This window comes from Xenopus tropicalis, chromosome 6 (assembly GCF_000004195.4).
Source record: "Xenopus tropicalis strain Nigerian chromosome 6, UCB_Xtro_10.0, whole genome shotgun sequence".
NCBI classification, from domain to species: Eukaryota; Metazoa; Chordata; class Amphibia; order Anura; family Pipidae; genus Xenopus; species Xenopus tropicalis.
In genome coordinates, this window is record NC_030682.2 from 102,345,919 (window position 1) to 102,351,918 (window position 6,000).

General features: G+C 39.9%; 1 protein-coding gene across 1 annotated transcript in view; it reads right to left on the bottom strand.

Moving 5' to 3' along the window:
• The window catches only part of cdh7 (cadherin 7), a 104,633-nt gene extending 102,442 nt beyond the window's left edge, over nt 1–2,191 (bottom strand). The window contains exon 1 of the mRNA XM_018095030.2: nt 1,546–2,191. The gene's annotated coding sequence lies outside the window, so the exon portion shown is untranslated. The remainder of the gene's footprint in view (nt 1–1,545) is intronic.
• Between the last annotated feature and the right edge of the window lie 3,809 nt (nt 2,192–6,000).

Here is a 6,000-nt window from a genome sequence, read left to right on the forward strand (position 1 = left end):
TGTCAGGGTGCTAATTCACCACACTGCAAATGAATATAGAGAGGTACCTTCCAATAATGTAACATCCCTGTCTGTGTGGCTGCAGCAGCAAATGAGATAACTGGGCAGCAGTGTAATCCCTATCAATTATCACATCAGTTCTGCTGAACTGTTACACATCAGGGGGGTACAGTAAGGAAGGGAAGATCTGAGTCCCTACAATGTCAGTAGTATACAAATAATGGATTTTACTAATCCACTAAATGCAACATTATCCAACACTAAATAGTCTTTAAAAATACCGGCACATTATTAAGTCCAGTTTTACAACAAAATCCTTTCAGCAGCCTTCTAATATGACCTCTGAGTAGTGTATCACTAAACAGTACATAATAATATTTTCCCCATAAATTGCCTTTTTATAAGGTAGTCTTGCGCATTATTTAAATAAAATTGCAACAATAACATTTCAATACATGTGCAGAGTTATTATTGGTGCTACTTAATCAATCTAATTGAACATCTCATTAGTGATATTTCAGTACAGTTTTAAAAAGTTTGTGTTGCCTTTAAACACGCACGCTTGAATGTACTGACCTTCATAATTTGTGTTAGAGCACAGTAAGAAGTAAGCAGTTTTATTCTTAGCATATGTGCTAGCCAAGCATTTATATTCTTCTAGGCTGGGAAGCAGGTACCTGGCTGGAATTGGAAATGAACAGCTCTACTTAATCTAGGGAATAATTATTGGATTCTGTGTTCTTGCCTGGCATCAGTGGAGTGGCAATATGAACCTCAGTGAACTGTAAAGGCAAATGCTGAGATAATAATTTCACATTAGGGTGCCTAGCCTGTATCCTGACACTTGCATGTGAAGTCATGCTGAACATCACCCTCTCTGACCTTATCTTTAGCTCCAATTGCCAGGAACACAGTGATAAAGCACCATACCAGAGAAGCAATGTAAAGTCTCAGTAGTTCGGAATCCGAGCAATAACTCCTGAAACATTAGGAACAATGTGTTTCATGGAAGGCAGACGCTTCAACACGTTTCCATTGAGTGACATGACAGATACGATGACAGAAGTAGAATGTACTACACCGGCACAATCAATGCAGGCATGGCGCTGCGCTAATTCCAAGGTCTTTCTTACTTTAGGCTGAACATGCGCTAAACAGAAAAAAAAACCCTTACTGATCTATCTCTGCAGCGTCAGTAGCACCGTGTGGTCTATAATTACCTTCATGAGGATTTCGGATGCCTGGAAGACTATTACTGGCTTCTTAGCCTAAAAGGCATTCTGCTGCGTTCTGGTCCCATCTCCTTCCCAGCCGCTTTCTGCAGACTTGCCTTTTATATAGTCTCACAGGCAGCAGGTCTTTCTAATCTCTTGTCAAAGCTGCCTCCGATTATAATAGAAGTAACTTCTAAATGTCATTGCTGGTGCGTGGGAATGGTCGCATCTTTCTATAATACTGCAAAGAAACTAGGACACAATTCCCTAAAATGAAACGATTATACCTATAAAAAATGTACCCCCCCCCCCCAAAAAAAGCAAATGTTACCTTAATGTCTGTCCTTGTTCGGCCAGAAAAAGGATTTTTGTAAATCCCCTGTGCGTTGCGCCGCTCTGCTTCTACCTACTCCTTCAGACATGTGCGTTGCGCAGCCGCTGGCTCAGCTGAGAAGTTCTAGGAGGTCTGGTGTAGGCAGCCTGTGCGCTCAGCCAGCAGCAGCAGCAGCTTTCTGATGTGGGGGTCTCCTGAGTACTAAAGTGCTTGTGTGAGATCATGCTCCGTGCCCCTTGCCTAGCGCCACTTCAGCTGACAGGAGCGACTAGCTGCGGCTGCTACTGCTGCACATCGACTCTCTCTTCCTCCTGGAAACCGCGACTGCTACAACTGCGTCCAACCCGAAACCATCTTTCTTGACAAGGAGGTACAGCTGGAGCCCGGAGTATAAGAATTACAGTTGGGTTATAATGGGGGGTGGGGGGAGGTGGGGGCTGAATCCAGTCTATCTCATTTCGAGAAGGTATTTGCATTTGAAAGCTCAGAGCTTCAGGAGAGAGAGTTTAAGATATTTTTCCTTTCTGCCTTTCATTAGGGAGCATGATCAGTGGCGCTCTGGAAGGATGAAGGCAGAACCATAGAAGAAATCTTAACCTGGAGTTTTCTTGCCTTTCTAGTTTTGCCTTTTCCAGTCTTTGCAGCGTGTCCTATCTCCTCTCTCACGGCTTCTGTATATCCTCCTCCCTGCGGTGTGTTCAGGTGTAAAATGCTAGGCTTGTATTTAGTCTCAGTGTGTGGTACAGAGCCAGGAGTTGGCCAGGGAACTTTAAGCACTTTAAAGTTTGTAGCTCATAAAAAATACATTGTAAATGTGATACTTAGTAAATTAAATGAAAATGATAATACAGGTATGGGATCCCTTATCCGGAAACCCATTATACAGAAAGTTCCAAATTACAGAAAGGCTATTTCCCATATTTCCATTATAAGCAAATAATTCTCATTTTTAAAAATGATTTCCTTTTTCTCTGTAATAATACAACAGTACCTTGTACTTAACTGAGATATAATTAATCCTTATTGGAGGAAAAACAAGCCTATTGGGTTTATTTAATATTTAAATTATTTTTAGCAGACTTAAGTTATGGAAATCCAAATTACAGAAAAAACCCTTATCCGGAAAACCCCAGGTCCCGAGCATTCTGGATAACAGGTCCCATACCTGTACTGTGTATTTTTTTTAAATACTGTACTTATGCCAATAGCCTGTCCCCATTTTTTGCAATAAGAACATTGCAACTAAATTGTAGACTGTCAGGTCTGTAGGACAAGTTATTATTATTATTAACATTTATTTATAAAGCGCCAACATATTCCGCAGCGCTGTACAATAAGTGGGTTTCATACATTGGACATACAGAGTAACATATAAAGCAATCAATAACCGATACAAGAGGTGAAGAGGGCCCTGCACAAAAGAGCTTACAATCTACAAGGAGAAAGGGTTGAGACACATTTTAACTGGATTACCCCCCTCCCCTTCAAGATTAAACTCTAAAGCAGTGCTGTCCAACTGGCGGCCCCCCTCTTTGTGGCCCCCCACCTGTCTGGCTACTTTGGTAGCTTTCCTTTGTGTAAGCTTTAAATGATATCAATCCTGGCCCCCTGCATGGTTAACACCTCAGATTCAGGCTGTAAACCCCCTGTATTGTTTAAAAATGTAATCTCCTGTGTTGTTCACACCTTTTAATCCCTAAATTGTTCACCCTCTGCATTGTTCACACCTCAGGCTCAGACTATAATCACCCACATTGTTCACTTGTTCAAACCTCAGACAGCAGTAGAAACCCACAAATAAACCCTGCACACTAAAGAAAATATACTGAGGTGGTACTGCAATTAAAAAGTTTTTTTTAATATTTAGTTATTGTGCAAACTGTAGGAGCAGTGCCAGCATTGTGTCACTGTATGCTGCCTGTGTGTGCCATATTCTGCCTGCCCTATGCTTCCTGTGTGTGCCGGTGTGTGGGCAGGCAGAGTATGCCACACACAGGCAGCATAGGACAGGCAGAGTATGGCATACACAGGCAGCATAGGACAGGCAGAGTATGACACACAAAGGCAGCATAGGGCAGGCAGAGTATAGCACACATAGGCAGGCTAGGGAAGGCAGAGAATGGCAGGTTTTTGCTGCAATACCATTAATATGACTATGGCCATGAGATAACATGGGTGTGGTTCAAAAAGGGGGAGTGATCAAAACTGGCTTTCATTATCAGCCCTCCACCATGTAGGCTGGAAAAATTCCGGCCCTCGGTACCTCAGAAGTTGGACAGCACTGCTCTAAAGGATTGGCAAAATGGGTGTTTTGTGTGAACCCCCCGAAAATTGCAGAAGGCGCAGATCTGAGAAGTATCTGTACCTAACATCCCATCATCACAGGGACACTTGGAAGAGAAAATGTAAATAAAAATATAAAAGACATTGGACATAAACCATTTCATAGCAATTATTGAAGTCTTTTAGTATATTTATCAAGAATGTCAAACCTGTGGCCTACTAAACTTTGGTTATCAGGGAATGCTGAGCATCATAGTTAAATAATAGCAGGAAGGCTATAAGTATGGCATTCCAGAATTACATATTTTTCTGCTCCCTTACATGGCTGCGCCAGGGTCTGTGTATGTGTGTTTTTTTTTCTAATTATTTTAACTGGACAGCTACAAATACTGTAGGTGGCCCAAGGTGATAGGACACAGCTTGCATATGTTTGACTTGGTGGAGATGGTGCAAGTAAGCTGTGCCAGGATCCTGACATTGCCTTTGAAAGGATGTTGCCTGATTAAGATGGGTCAGAACTGAAAGGAGCACCTATCAGATTCCAAAAATATAGTGCAACTGGACAAGAAGCGATACACCAGTGTAGCCAAACCAAATAATAAACATTATACATTAGAACCCCACTTTTAAGTTTTTTTGAAAACCGCTAAAATATCAACCTTAATTTCAGAAAAAAAACGTAAAATGCAGGAAGAAACTAACATTGCATACGTGCGCCGGCCCAGGAATAATTAGTATTTAGTCAGGTTTTTGGGTACAGTTTCTGGGAAAATGTAAAATCTGAGTGCATAAAATTGGGGTTCTACTATATTAAAAATACTGTGTGTTAGCACTTCATACAAATCACTGCATTTTATCGGCATGCAGAAATAAGTGCATTTATTAATATTATTATTAACATTTCTTTATAAAGCGCCAACATATTCAGCAGCGCTGTACAATAAGTGGGTTTCATACATTGGACATACAGAGCAACATATAAAGCAATCAGTAACCGATACAAGAGGTGATGAGGGCCCTGCCCAAAAGAGCTTACAATCTAAAAGGCATTACATAAACTACTGCTAATTATAATGTAAAACTATCACTAGCAGCAGCCTTCTAAGGTATCTTTCTATTTAGTTCTTCGCCCTATTCATATTCCAGTCTCTAATTCAAACCATTGCCTGGTTGCTACGGTAAACAAGGGCCTAGCAACCAGATAGCTGCTTAAATTCCAAACTAAAACGCTGCTGAACAAAAGCTAAATAACTGAAAATGCAAAAAAAAATAAAAAATGAAAGTCAGTTGCAAATTGTTTTAGAATACCAATGCCCATGTCATACAAAAGGTTAATTTAAAGGTCAACAACCTCATTAATTATATGTTAATTGGGATTAAATACAGTGTACTGTTGTATTATTACAGGGAAAAAAGGAAATCATTTTTAAAATCTTAAAGCATTTGATTAAAAACTAATCTGTGGGAGTTGGCCATTCAGTAATTTTGAGCTTTCTGGATAATGGGTTTCTGGATAAGGAATCACATACCTGTATACAGTATGTTTTTGGGTACAGTCAGGCACCTTAATATGCAAATGTTATAGCTTGTTCAGCATGTAGTAAAGAAAATGAGGATGCAAATTATCCATATTTTATATATGTATGGTCATATAACATTTGCACCTCTGTCAGAGGATTTGTGCTACGTGTATTGCAACAATCCAATGAACAAACAAAGTTTAGATGAGACCTATTCATCTGGGAACTACCAGTGCAGAACAAAAGGACCCTAACAGAGGCAAGTCTGTTCTCCATCTTTTTCTAAAGGAACTACTTGACCAGTAATTAGTGGCATATCATTTAATCAATACTCTTTCACAGTCATTTAACCATTGTATTAGACACATTCTTTATCATTATCATTCACACATGTTTGATACATGTGGGGGGATATGAGTAAGACCATGTATAGTACAGTACATGCTTCATAATAAAACAACCAACTTTAAAGCTGCCTTCAGTGAAGGACTCAGAAGAAAAATGCAGACTATATTATTTGTGCATTGTGATGCATCTGGCGCACCATTGTTTAAAATATGCAACAGGGCATTGCTATATGTGCAAGATGAACAATTCACAGTATCTATACCTTTATTCTGAATCACGGGTGAATGGTATTTCTTTGTGT